We start from the raw sequence: 14,727 nt of genomic DNA on the forward strand, positions 1-14,727 counted from the left end.
ACTCAGCAATAATCTGCACATTTTTGCTCAGTTTGAGACAGTAAGGACCGCAGATGCTGAAAGCCAGAGTCAATAGATGAGGAGCTGAAAAAGCACAGCAGGTCAGACAGCATCCGAGGAGCAGGAAAGTTAACGTTTCAGGCCAAAAGGTTCCAACAAGGGCACACAGTTTCAGATCTATCATGGCCTTGTCCAAACATGGCCAAGAGAGTTGACCTCAAGGCGAGAAGGGAGTTACTTCCTTTGATATCACAGCAACATTTGACCTTGTATAGTATCAAGAAGCCCTAGCAAAACTAAGATTAATGAGAATTAGTGGGAAAACTGGTTAGAGTTATATCTAGCGCAAAGGTAGATGGTCATGACTGCATGAAGCCTCTGTGATCTCAGCCCAAGGACATCATTGCAGGATAAGTTCTAATTACCTTCATCTGCTGTACCAATGACCTTCCCTCAATTATAGGGCATGATGAGGCCTGAATTTCAAAATTTCATTTATTCTCAAATTTCATTATAGCCTTGCCACTCCCTAACTCTGCAACCTTCTCCAGCTCTACGAATCTCCAAGATATCTGCACTTCTTCAATTCTGGCCTCTTGGGTATACCTGATTATACCACCTCAACACTGATAGTCACACATTCAGTTCCCTACCCCTGAAGCCCTGGTATTCTACCCATAAAAGGATGGAGAAGAGGAGAGGGAGGTTAAGATACCCTGTAGTCATTAAAACTACATTTATGATCAAATGTTTGGTTATTTGCTTGAATGGTTCATGTGGCTTAGTATCAAATTTTGTTTTGATGAAGCCTATATGAAGCAATTTGTAGGATTTTAGAATGTTAAAAGTGTTGGAAACGCCAAATACAAATTGTTGCTACTGTTTCTGAAGCCTTGACCGTCGACATTCTGGGTTGACCAACAACGTAACTTAACCAACCATAAAAATACTACAGCTACAGGTGTGGATCAGACACCAGGAATTTTGTGAAAAGTAACTCTCTCAGTTTCAAAGCTTATCCACCAATCCGAAGTCAGGATTGTAATTTTTAAAAATTCCTTCATGGGATGTGTGCATCACTGGCTAGGCCAGCATTTGTTGCCCATCCCTAATTGCCCAGAGGCAGTTCAAGGTCAACTACAATAAAGTGGGTCTGGAGTCACGTGTAGGCCAGACCAGGTGAGCATGGCAGATTTCCTTCCTTACAGGACATTAGTGAACCAGATGGATTTTTCCTGACAATTAATGATTATCATTGGACTCTTGATTCCAGATTATTACTGATTTCAAATTTTATCATCTGCCATGTGGAGATTTGAACCTGGGATCCCAAAATATTACCTGGGTCTCTGGATTAACAGACTAGCAATAATACCATTAGGCTATCGCCTTCCTCCAAATTTATGTTATTTGATCATAGAATCTGGACCATCATTGTCTAGGCTAGCACTTATTGACCATTCCCAACTTTTCTTCAGACTCCATAATACCACACTTGGGCAAATATAGCTTAATGTCAACGGCAGTTCACACTCATTTTCCCTCAGGAGCTGGGTAGGTCTGGAAGATCCCAAAATGAACATCAGTGAGCACTTTATTGCTGAACGAGGTGGAGGTGTATGAAGATCTTAAATGGTTGAGGAGTTGGAGGAATCTTATCGAGATGTTGGTTACTGAGTTAGAATGTGGAGAGGTTTCAACATGACGATGCCAATGAAAAGTTCAAAGGTTTGCCAAAGCAGGCAGCACTTTAGCTCTTTTTATATCAGCATCTTCAGCACGGAGTTTTGATCGGGATGGTAACCTTTTCCAAATGTGGCATGAACTATTTCATCACCTGCACTGTAATTTTACTTGAAAACACAAACATTAGATAAGGGCTGCTTGCCATCTCTGGTCAAATATTCTATTAGGCTGTACAGGAAGCTCTTTACTCGAAGGAACATTATAATCATTCCATTAGCTGCTGACTCCAAGCCAAACATTTGTAAATCAAATAATGCTGAGCTGCACACACTTTTCAATGCTGAAATCACTGCATTAACACAAATTCACCAAACAATATGCATTTTCAAACTATTTCCCCATTAAAATCAACATGACTGTCAGTTGCTCCATAATGACAATCTAGTTCAATACAGTTACATCACTTAAGTAAGTTGGTTTATGGTAGAAAGGAGATTTGAAGGTGAAACATAGTTTCATACAGGAAAGGAGATGGTCATTTAGTCTGTTGCACTGGCGTGTGGCCAATTGATTTACAAAGATGGTTGAAAGCTGGAAGGCAGAGTTGGAGGAAATAAAAAGTTACAATTCTCTTCATTGTTACATACACTTTTACATTGATTTTTCTTAAACTTCTTAAAACTGTTCACTTGACTGGCCTGTCCTACATAAGGGCATAGCAGCATTTTTGTTTCAGTTTAAGGCTCATTCTTGGGGAACTGACTGCCCAGACTGCTGGCTGTCTTGAAAATGTAGCAATGTAGTGTGGGTAAGGCCTTGCTAGACCATTTCAGAAGACACTAAGTGTCATCTAATTTAGGGTGTAGGACTGGAGTCACATCTAGGCCCAGTCTCGAAAAGGATGGCAATGTCCCCTTCCATGTAGGGGCATCAATGAACTGGTTAGATCTTTTTGACTTGTTTGGAGGGTCACTTTTTATTTTCAGATTAGTTCAAATTTTCAAATGGCTGGGGTAAAATCCTGTTCTCTGAATTACTAATTTAGTAGCATAACCACTTATACTTCTATACACTGGCTCAAGCCTTAGAAGTTATGCCCATACAGTACACAGAATGGATACTGAGGTCTGCTATTGTGGGGAGGATCACAATGAGGTCATCAATATAAGATAGACCCAAGGCATCCAGAAGAGATACTGGAAGAAAGTTCTTCATCCAAACAGTGGTAACAATGTTGCATTTGCTATCATAAGTTATATGAATGATTTGGATGTGAGCATAAGAGGTATAAGTTAGTAAGTTTGCAGATGACACCAAAATTGGAGGTGTAGTGGACAGCGAAGGTTACCTCAAATTACAACGGGATTTTGATCAGATGGGCCAATGGGCTGAGGAGTGGCAGATGGAGTTTAATTTAGATAACTGCGAGGTGCTGTATTTTGGGAAAGCAAATCTTAGCAGGACTTATACACTTAATGGTAAGGTCCTAGGGAGTGTTACTGAATGAGATCTTGGAGTGCAGGTTCATAGCTCCTTGAAAGGAGAGTTGCAAGTAGATAGGATAGTGAAGAATGTGCAGAAGGATGTTGTGAAACTTGAAAGGGTTCAGAAAAGATTTACTAGGATGTTGCCAGAGTTGGAGGATATGAACTATATGGAAAGATTGAATAGGCTGGGGCTGTTTTCCCTGGAGTGTCAGAGGCTGAGGGGTGACCTTCTAGAGGTTCATAAAATCACGAGGGGCATGGACAGGATAAATATACGAAGTCTCTCCCCTAGGGTGGGGGAGTCCAGAACAAGAGGACATAGGTTTAGAGTGATAGGGGAAAGATATAAAAGAAACCTTAGGGGCAACCTTTCACACAGAGGGTGGCACGTGTCTGGAATGAGCTGCCAGAGGAAGTGGTGCAGACTGGTACAATTGCAACATTTAAAAGGCATCTGGATGGGTATATGAATAGGAAGGGTTTGGAGGGGGTGGCAGGTGCGACTAGATTAGGTTGGGATATCTGGACGAAATGGACGAGTTGGACCGAAGAGTCTGTTTCCATGCTGGACATCTATCTGTCTGTAAGTGGGGCGGCACAGTGGGTCAGTGGTTAGCATTGCTGCCTCACAGCGCCAGGGACCCAAGTTTGATTCCAACCTTGGATGACTGTCTGTGTGGAGTTTGCACCTTCTCTCTGTCTCTGTGTGGGTTTCCTCTGGGTGCTGTGGTTTCCTCCCACAGTCCAAAGATGTGGAGGTTAGGTGAATTGGTGTGCTGAATTGCACATAGTGTTCAGGGATGTGTAGACAAGGTGCAATAGTCATGGGTAAATGTAGAGTAATAGGGTAAGGGAATGGGTCTGAGTGGGTTACTCTTTGGAGGCTTTGTGCGGACTTGTTGGGCCGAATGGCCTGTTTCCACACAGTAAGGATTCTATGAAGGGTTTGAAGTAAATAGTATAGATGCACTTATGGGGAAATTACATAAGTATGTGACAGAAAAGAATATCAGTGCTCCCAATGAGGTTAGCAAATGAGATTTGGGGGTTGCAGACTCTGACATGCGCTTGAACTCATTGGTAATAATTGCAAGACCCCTTTCAACCCTCATATAGTGGATGATATGGGCGTGGATAGATCTTGGAGGTTTGCTTCATGCTGCAATAAAGCCTGTAAAAGATAAACCCTACAGTTTGACACTTATGTTCAACTGACACTTCCAAACCAACACCACCCTGCAGCCAGCAGATAATAGCCAGTCCCCACCCTACCCAAACACTCTCATACCCCCAAGGCCTGGGGCTTTAAAAAGGGGAAAATGGTTGAGAATCACTGGAATGAAGAGTTACAATCTGGATGAGAAAGGATGGAAGGAGGTCCCTGTGGATATAAACATTAGCATGGACTGGTGGGACTGAATGGCATGTTTCTGTGAAGGATATTCCAGGTGATGACTTTAGTCTGGTTTCCTGCATTAACTCACAGCCGCAATGCGTACAGGGCTCCTCCTGGGAAACATGTAAAGTTCCCAAGCAAAAATGGGAGTTTAAATTCGAAATAGACTGCTCCTCTTCGTTCAAAATTGTTTCATTTGAAAACCTTGCATTCAATTTTTTAAAAATGGTTCCTAGGAAGTGAGCATTTCTAGCAAGAACCATTGTAGTGTCTGACATGTCCACCACTGAAGTAACTTCCTAAGCCATTTCAGAGAGTAGTTAACAATCAACCATATTGCTTTCGATCTGAAATCACATGCAGGCCAGACCAGATAAGGAAGGCAGGCTTCATTCCCGAAGGATATCAAAGAACTAGATGGTTTTTGAATAACAAGCCAGTAACTTTGTGATTATCATTGCAAGCACTTTAACCCACATTTTAATTAAATAGATTTAAATTCTCCATATGCCATGGTTGAATTTGAGCTCATGTATCCAGATCATCAGTCCAGAGCTTTGGATTACAATTTGAGTAAAAACACAACACTACCATTCTCTGACTGAACTTGAGGTAATTAAAAGCACCCCTTTCCCATATTATAATCACTGAATTCGAACACTCCTGGAAATTCAACCTCTTCGTAGTCAAACAAATTATCTCAGAAATTACCAAATCAAATATCATTTATTCCTTTGCCCATCCATATCCACCCTTCATTCCTCAGAAGCATTTGTGATTTACAGATCCACAAATGTCAAACATTCTTAAGTCTCTGATCCAACTAACTTTACATGTCAGATAGTGACCATGAAGTGGTGGCCAGTTACATGACTGGAAGCATTGGTGTGTTGCTCCCTCAATAACCCCAGGAACATCGTGGATTGTGATTAGAGTTTGAAGCCCCAATTTTCACCAAGGCTCAGTCCCTGTCACCTACAGGTTCAGCTCACCACCTAAGAATAACCACACTGCCACAACGGAGATCAGTTGTGCTTTTGTTTTGCCACTGTTTACCTATTATTTGCTTATCAATGCTATTTAACTATGTGATCTGTCTGTATTGCTCGCAAGACAAAGTTTTTCACTGTGCCTCGGTACACGTGACAATAAATTCAATTCAATTCAATTTGGGTTCAGTACCATGCTGAACATCGCAGGAAATCCACACCCTATGTCCCTGTCCCTCTTTCCTATCCCTCATTCATCCCAGAAACTTTACGTTACCGGGGTGAAAGATGAAATTAAAAGATTTTCTTTGACTTGTACTGCAAGACGCAAAAAAAATGAAAACTCTTGCAAATAGAATCTAGTCATGAAGCTACAATTACGTGCTGCTAATGATGGCATGACATGAATGAATGAATGAATGAATCTGGAGTGCACATTTCTTGTGACCTTTTCATTCTCATTCAACCTGGTTTTTTGCCAATAACCTTAATAGCGTCAAAGCCTGTTCAATGCCGGATTGTATAATGGCTTTGTCCCCTTCTTGTTTAACACAGTACAAAATGTAGTTTTAACAGCTACACCACACAATGCAATTTACAAAGATAAATTAACTATTTCTAAGAGAACTGGGTTTTTTTTTACTACTTGTTTTTCACAGCAGACAAATAAAACTTCGTGTTACAACTTCATACAGAAAATTCAATTATCCTTAGTAGTGTTACCATGGACTACCTTGATGAATTGTCAAGATTACAAAAGAGATGGAGAATATGAGAGTATAACAAGGTTGCATTTATTAGGCCAAAGCTTTCAATTTTATTTTATTTCTTTAAAAACGAAATGCCCACATTTTCCCCAGGATTGGAAAGAGCTATAATTTCTATTATGAGTTTATGGCCAACAGCGTAGATGCATGCAAACAAGAAGTGCTGCAGTAAATGGGAATTATGATTAAACGAACTATTCAACGCTTCAAAATAAATCGAGGGCAAATAACATCTTACCTTTACAACAAAGTGCTCCACAGCCCATTGCCTTCAAGCCAATTCACCTTCATTCTCTCTGCAAATTGGGAATAGTCTGAAATATTAATAACCTTCACGATGAGTCACTGTCTTTGCCTCAATCTGTCTCCAGGAGCTTTGCTTGCAAGCTCACTATTAAATGCAGTCCTTCAAATTATTTTTTTAATACGAGTAGTCAGAGAGAAGTGTTAATGCTACGAATCCTGTTCCCTCTCGTCCTTTTTTGCTGCTAAAGTTACACCGAGCAGCAGACTTGCTGCACGTTTAATGAGACCAGATGCTACAAGGGATTCTATTCTAACTATTGCAAATCAAATTCGCTGACTGCAAATCCCAGTGAGTTAGCCGCTTCATCCCCTAGATTATATCGTGCCTCAGTAATGGATAAACAGCCATTTAGAGTCACAGAGATGTACAGCACGGAAACAGACCATTCGGTCCAACTCGTCCATGTCAACCTGATATCCCAATCTAGTCCCACCTGCCAGCACCCGCTCCATATCCCTCCAAACCCTTTCTATTCATAAACCCATCCAGATGCCTTTTAATGTTGCAATGCACGAGCCTCCACCACTTCCTCTGGCAGCTCATTCCACACACGTACCACCCTCTATGTGAATAAGTGGCCCACTAGGTGTCTTTTATATCTTGCCCCTCTCATCCTAAACCTATGCCCTCTTGTTCTGGACTCCCTCACCACAGGGAAACGGCTTTGTATATTTATCCTATCCATGCCCCTCATAATTTTGTAAATCTCTATAAGGTCACCCCTCAGCCTCCAACGCTCCAGGGAAAACAGCCCCAGCCTATTCAAATTTCCCATATAGCACAAATCCTCCAACCCTGGCAACATCCTTATAAATCTTTTCTGAACCCTTTCAAGTTTTATAACATCCTTCCAATAGGAAGTCGACCAGAATTGCACACAATATTTCAACAGCGGCCTAACCAATGTCATGGACAGCTGCAACATGACTTCCCAACTCCTGTACTCAATACTATGACCAATAAAGGAAAGCATACCAAACACCTTCTTCACTATCCTATCTACCTTCAAGGAGCTCTAATTTCAAGGAGCTATGAACCTGCACTCCAAGGTCTCTTTGTTCAGCAACACTCCCTAAGACCTTACCATTAAGTGTATAAGTCCTGTTTTGATTCGCTTTCTCAAAATGCACACCTCACATTTATCTAAATTAAATTCTATCTGCCACTCATTAGCTCATTGGCCCATCTGATCAAGATCCTATTGTAATCTGAGGTGACCTTCTTTGTTGTCTACTATAGCTCCAATTTTGGTATCATCTGCAAACTTACTAACTATTCCTCTTATGCTCACACCCAAATCATTTATATAAATAACGAAAAGTAGTGGACCCAGCACCGATCCTTGTGGCACTCCACTGGTCATAGGCCTCCAGTCTGAAAAATAACCCTCCACCATTACCCTCTGTCTTCTACCTTTGAGCCAGTTCTGTATCCAAATGGCTAACTCTCCTTGTATTCCATGAGATCTAACCTTGCTAATCAGTCTCCCATGGGGAACCTTGTTGAACGCCTTACTGAAGTCCATATAGATTATATCTATTGGTCTGCCCTCATCAATCCTCTTTGTTACTTCTTCAAAAAACTCAATCAAGTTTGAGAGACAGGATTTCCAACACACAAAGCCATGTTGACTATCCCTGATCAGTCCTTGCCTTTCCAAATACATGTACATCCTGTCCCTCAGGATTCCCTCCAACAACCTGCCCACCACCAAAGTCAAGCTCACCAGTCTATAGTTCTCTGGCTTGCCCTTAACACCTTTCTTAATAGGTGGTAAGAAAGCCAATCTCCAGACTTCTGGCACCTCACCTGTGACTATTGATGATACAAGTATCTCAGCAATGGGCCCAGCAATACTTCCCTAGCTTCCCACAGAGTTTTAGGGTACACCTGAATTTATGCACCTTTATCAGTTTCAAGATATCTAGCGCTTCCTCATCTGTAATATGGACATTTTTCAAGATGCCACCATCTATTTCCCTACATTTTATATATCCATGTCCTTTTCCACAGTAAGCACTGACGCAAAATACTTGTATTTCTGGGAATATCCTCCCTCAGTACAGCCGTAATGCTATCTCTTATCAAAAACGCCATTCCCCCTCCTCTCTTGCCTCCCTTTCTGCCCTTCCTGTAGCATTTGTATCCTAGAACATTAAGCCACCAGTCCTGTCCATCCCTGAGCCACACTTCTGTAACTGCTATGATATCCCAGTCCCATTTTCCTAATCATGCCCTGAGGTCATCTGCCACCCCTATTAGATGTCTTGCAGTGAAATAAATGCAATTTAATTAATCAGTCCTACCTTGTTCCTGACAGTTTGACTCACTTCTTTTCTCAACTGTACCAGTCTCAGATTGATCTCTTTCCTCACTATCTCCCTGGATCCCACTTTCCCCCACTCCCCCATCCCATTCCCCCCGCCCCCACCAACCTTACTAGATTAAATCCTCCCGAGCAGCTTTAGGAAATCTCCCTACCAGCACATTAGTCCCCTTCCAATTCAGGTGCAGTCCGTTTCTCCAGCTGCCTGTCAAGATCAACTCAACTAGTCTCTTCAAATCTTTAAGCCCACCTCTCACAAAAAGACAAATCCAAAATGACCAACTTTTAACTCTTAGTAATAGCTACCTGACACTAGGGGAACGACAACGGTCTGAGCTAGATCTCTGCTTACTTCTGGAGCCACACACAATCGCTGTGAAAGGAGTTCCAGGATTTTCACCTAACAGCCAGACTGTTCCAGACCATGATAGTGCGTAACTTGGAACGAAAGTGCCAGATGGTGGTGTTCCTACTTTTCTATTGATCTTGACTTCAAGATGGTGGAGCCTGTAGGTTCAGGAGGTGCTGTCTCAAAGTTGAGGGAGTGGGTGGTGGTGTTGGTTCGCACCTAAGGAACAAGGTCTAAATAAAGTGAAGTTGACTTACAAGTGATTTCCCACTTTTTCATAAACTGCGATCATCCATTGAAAACAGCATGAATGTTCCTTTGTTGAAATCCCTGCATTGTATAACTACATCAGCCCTGGGAAATTCAGACTTTCTAGAAACTTCAATTTTGTTCCTGAATCAACAAAAGCATTCGGAAGCGTTTGGTTGATAGAATTGTTACAATGCAGTAGGTAACCATTCAGTCCATCAGGTCTACATTGGCTATCCCAACACATGGTATGATTCAGCGCCATTCTCTTGCCTTCTCCCTGTACCCCGGAACATTGTTTCTAAAATAATTATCTCATGTCTTCTGAATATCTAGCTTACACTGCCTCCACTATACTTCCAGGAAATACACTGTCGACCTTAATTACTTGTGTTAGCATCTACTTCAAATCTGTGCATTTTCAACTGGGAACAGTTTCTCCTGATCCACTCTGTTCAGACTCTTGTAATTTTGAAAACTTCTATTAAATCTCCTTGCAGCCTCAGAAACATAGTAGCAGGTCATTCAGTCCCTTGAGTCCACTCTGCCATTTATAGATCATGGTTGATCATCTAGTACAATACTGTATTCCAATTCTATTTCCTTCGTCCCCTGATGTCATGAGTAACGAGACGTCTATCAAGCTTTATCTTGAACTTACTTAGTGACTGAACTTTTACTGCCCTCTGGGATAGAGAATTCCAAAGATTCATCTTGGGGAAGAAATTCTCTCATCTCTGTCCTTATATGGTTTCCCTTTTATTTTGAATCTGTGTCCTCAGGTTCTCAGACCCACTGACCAGTGGAAACCAGCTTTCCCCAGTCAGTCGGTCTATCCATTTAAGAATTTTCTAAGTTTCTATGAAGTTGCCTCTTTTTTGTTTAACATTCAGGAGAATTCAGGCTCAGTCTCCTCAAACTGACTTCATAGGGCATTCCCATTATCCCAAGAAAACAGTTTGGTGGACTTCTGCTCCAGTTCCTCTCAGGACGAGATATCCTTCCTTCGGCAAGGAGACAAGAACTGCCCTGAAACTCCCCACATGTGGTCCCACTCCCGTTCCACACAATTAAATTTTTGCTCATGACCTCAAATTCCCTTGCAATAAAGACAAACATATTATTTGACTTCCAAATTGCTCACTACACCTGAATGCAACCAAGGATATTAAGGGATGTAGCTACAGAGATATGGATGCACTGGTAATAATCTTCCAAGGATCCTTAGATCTGCAAAAATCCCAAACAATTAGAAAACTGTCAATGTAACACCTTTATTTAAAAAAGGGAAGGAGACAAAATCTAGAGGGCAATTTGCTTAGTGTCTGTTATTGGCAAAATGTTAGAATCTATTATTTCAGAGACTATAGCAGACCATTTAGAAATGTGGGCAGCACGGTGGCACAGTGGTTAGCACTGCTGCCTCACAGCGCCAGAGACCCGGGTTCAACTCCCGCCTCAGGCGACTGTGTGTGTGGAGTTTGCACATTCTCCCCATGTCTGCATGGGTTTCCTCCGGGTGCTCCGGTTTCCTCCCCCAGTCCAAAAATGTGCAGGTTTGGTGAATTGGCCATGCTAAACTGCTCGTAATGTTAGGTGAAGGGGTAAATGTAGGGTGGTGGATTGCGCTTCAGCAGCTCCGTGTGGACTTATTGGGCCAAAGGGCCTGTTTCCACACTGTAAGTAATCTAAAAAATATATGTATATAAACAAGCAGTCAGCATTGCTTCATGAAGTGGTAATCTAGCCTGACAAATTTACTAGAATTCTTTGAGATAACAAACAGAATAGATAAAGGATAAGCAGTAGATGTAACATATTTGGATTTGCAGAAGGTCATATAGTCATACAGCAAAGATACAGTATTTGGTAAGATTTTATACATCAGGCTACTTCATATGATAAGAGGTAGTATATTAGCATGGATACAGGATTGGCTAACTAATAGAAGAAAGGGGACATTTTCAGAAATGGCAACTTGTAACTAGTGGAGAAGTCCATGTCAGGGCCACAATTATTTACAATATATAATGAATGACTTGGATGAGGAAAGGGAATGTACTACAGAGAGGTTTGTGGATGATACAGAAATAGATGATCAGGCAAGTAGTAAGAATGTCAGAGTCTTACTACTTGCTTAACCTGTCTGTTAAGAAATACAGACAGGTTAAGCAAGTAGACAAGCAGGAGGCTGGAAGCACACAGCAAGCCAGGCAGCATCAAGAGGTGGAGAAGTTAACGTTTCGGGTGTAACCCTTTTTCAGTAGTGGGGGTGGGTGTGGAGGAGCTGCAGATAAAGGGTATGGCGGGGACAGGGTGGTGAGGTAGGGATAGGTGAAGACAGGGAGAAGGTACGACCTGGTTGGTCAATGGGAGGGATGAGTAGGATGAAGGGGGAGGGGCTGGGAAGGGAGTCAAGCGAAGGGAAGGGAAGTGAAGTTATTTGAAATTGAAATGTTGAGTCAGACTGCAACTGGAACACTATGAACAGTCTTGGGCCCCTTAAAGGAAAGTTAGACTGTCATTGGAGGTAATCTAGAGCAAGCATGGAACTAAGCTGATACCAAGCATGGAGGGACTGTATTATGAGTAGGTTGGGCTGTATTCATTGCAACTTAAAAGAATGAAAGGTGACATTATTGAAAATATTATGAAGTTTAAGCTGTGTACTGTACCTTTAAGACAGAGAGAATGCTGTTCTGAACTGAGAGATTATAAGCACCCGTGTATATGACTGGTTGGCAGTCCCAGAGTGTACTGGAAAATTGAAAATATGTAAAATTTGGCTGTGTAATGATACCTAAGTTTTGGTTGCTGTTTTGACAACAATTCAAATTTAACCAATCAGTTTAAATTATGCCCTGGGATACTAAAACTCAATCAAGTTTGAATTTATTGTTTTGCCAACACTGAACCAATGAGACGTTCTGACATTGGGTCATCTAACAATACAGACAATTTGAAAATTGGACAGAGAGTAACTGCCGTAGAGAGAGAAACCACCAGAGAGCTAAATGCCCACCTAACATTGTTCTCTTAAAGAAATAAAAAGAAATCCTCACTATCAAATGGTAACTTTTTCATGTAAAGCCAATTCACTGTGAAAAGGCAGACGATGACTCAGGGAGAGCAGCAGCTGGAAGAGTGAAGACACATAATGAGACAGAGACAGTGTGGTTTTGAGATTAAGTTAGTGTAATTTTTTTTAAGATTACTTACAGTGTGGAAACAGGCCCTTCAGCCCAACAAGTCCACACCGACCCGCCAAAGCGCAACCCACCCAGACCCATTCCCCTACATTTACCCCTTCACCTAACATTATGGGCAATTTTAGCATGGCCAATTCACCTAACCTGCGCATTTTTTTTGGACTGTGGGAGGAAACTGGAGCACCCGGAGGAAACCCATGCAGACACGGGGAGAATGTGCAAACTCCACACAGAGAGTCACCTGAGGTGGGGAATTGAACCTGGGTCTCTGGCGCTGTGAGGCAGCAGTGCTAACCACTGTGCCACCGTGTCACCCACTGTTTTAATAAGAGTCTTATTGGAAGTTTTTTTTATAGAGTTGGAGTCAGATAGTAAGCAGTTAAGAGAAAAGGGGGAAAGGGGGCTTAGATTTGTGAATAGTTTTTATTTAATGTTCACTTTTAGAATCAGATAATAAATTGATTTTTTTTCTTTAATTGGTGGAATTTGGGAGTTGTCCGTCACGCGTATTTTAATAGACTATGAGTTGAGGTGAGCTTTTCTGGGTGCTTGGTTTAATTAACAGAGAGGGGTATGTCTCTGCGTAACAAAATATACAAGATTCTTAGGGGACTTGGCTGGGTTGATGCAGAGAAGTTGTTTCCTCTTGCAGGTGTGTTCTAGGACCCAGCGCATAATCTCAGAATAAGGAGTCACCCATTTAAGACAGAGACGAGGAGGTATTTCTTCTCCCAGAGGGTAATGAATCTGTGGATTTCTTTACTGCAGAGGGCCCTCGAAGCTCAGTCATTAGTATATATGGGGTTGAGATAGACAGATTTTAATTTAGAAATGGAATCAAAGGCTATAGAGTAAAGGCAGGAAAGTGAGGTTGAGGATTACCGGATCAGCCATGATCTTATTGAACGGTGTAGCAAACTCAATGGGTTGATTGGACTACTTCTGCTCCAAGTCTTATGATCATAATGCTCGCTTTTAGTGACTTGAGAACAATGATACCTAGGACCTTTTAAATATCAACATTTTCCAATTTCTCACCATTTGAAGAAATACTCTGTAGCGTTGTTTTGTCTACAAAAATGGATAACCTCACACATTGACCTCATATTCCATTTGTCATGCTGTTGCCCATTCATTCAGCTTGTCTCAAACACCTTGAAGTACTTTGCATTCTCCTAAAAAAATTAATTCCCACCAAGTTTGGAAATATCTGATACTGATTGTGAACAGCTCAAGTCTAAAGACTGGTCAAAGCCTGCCAACCTGAGAATGGCCCTTTTACTCACTCCACACTCTATTCTGCATGTTCACCAGTCCATCATAGTTATTATCCCTCACTTCCATGTGCTTTGATATTTTTCACTAATTTTCTTTGTGGAATTTTAGTTAAAGCCTCTGGAAATCCAAATACACCACATCTACTGGTTCTCCCTTTATTGACAGTGCTAGTAACAGCATTGAAACACACCCAACAATTTTTTTCAAACTGGACTTCTCCTGCATTAATTTTTGTTGACGCTGTTCAATTGGACAATTTTTTAAAAAAATCCAGAAATTCCATCCTTTATAATAGATGTTATTATTTTCCCTACGTTGGCATCAAACCCACGATCTGTAGTTGCTGGTATTCCTCCTCACTCCTTTCATAAACAGTGGGGTTACATGTGTAACCTCCCAATCTACAGGCACCATGGCTGAATTAACAGAGTTTTGTAAAATGATCACCAGCGCATCCATTATTTCCATTGGCACCTCTTTTTACACTCTCGAATGAAGGTCATTTGGGTCTTGAATATCTGCCAATGTTTACTCTCACTAATTCCTCCAATACAACTTTTGCACTAATACTAATTTCTTTCGCCTTGGGAAACTCTAGATTTATTTGCCCTTCTTTTCCTTTTTTGGCAGAATATATCTTGACTCTGCCCTAAACAGCTCTCCTTAGAAGGTGGCCCATTATTC

General features: G+C 41.4%; 1 protein-coding gene across 1 annotated transcript in view; it reads right to left on the reverse strand.

Annotated features, from left to right (window-relative positions):
* LOC122557728 (alpha-parvin) overlaps positions 1-14,727 on the reverse strand; it is a 120,907-nt gene that overhangs the window by 51,767 nt on the left and 54,413 nt on the right. The window lies entirely within an intron of this gene.

This window comes from Chiloscyllium plagiosum, unplaced genomic scaffold (genome assembly GCF_037043375.1).
Source record: "Chiloscyllium plagiosum isolate Xiang-an unplaced genomic scaffold, Cpla_swu_hap1 HiC_scaffold_18, whole genome shotgun sequence".
Lineage (NCBI taxonomy): Eukaryota > Metazoa > Chordata > Chondrichthyes > Orectolobiformes > Hemiscylliidae > Chiloscyllium > Chiloscyllium plagiosum.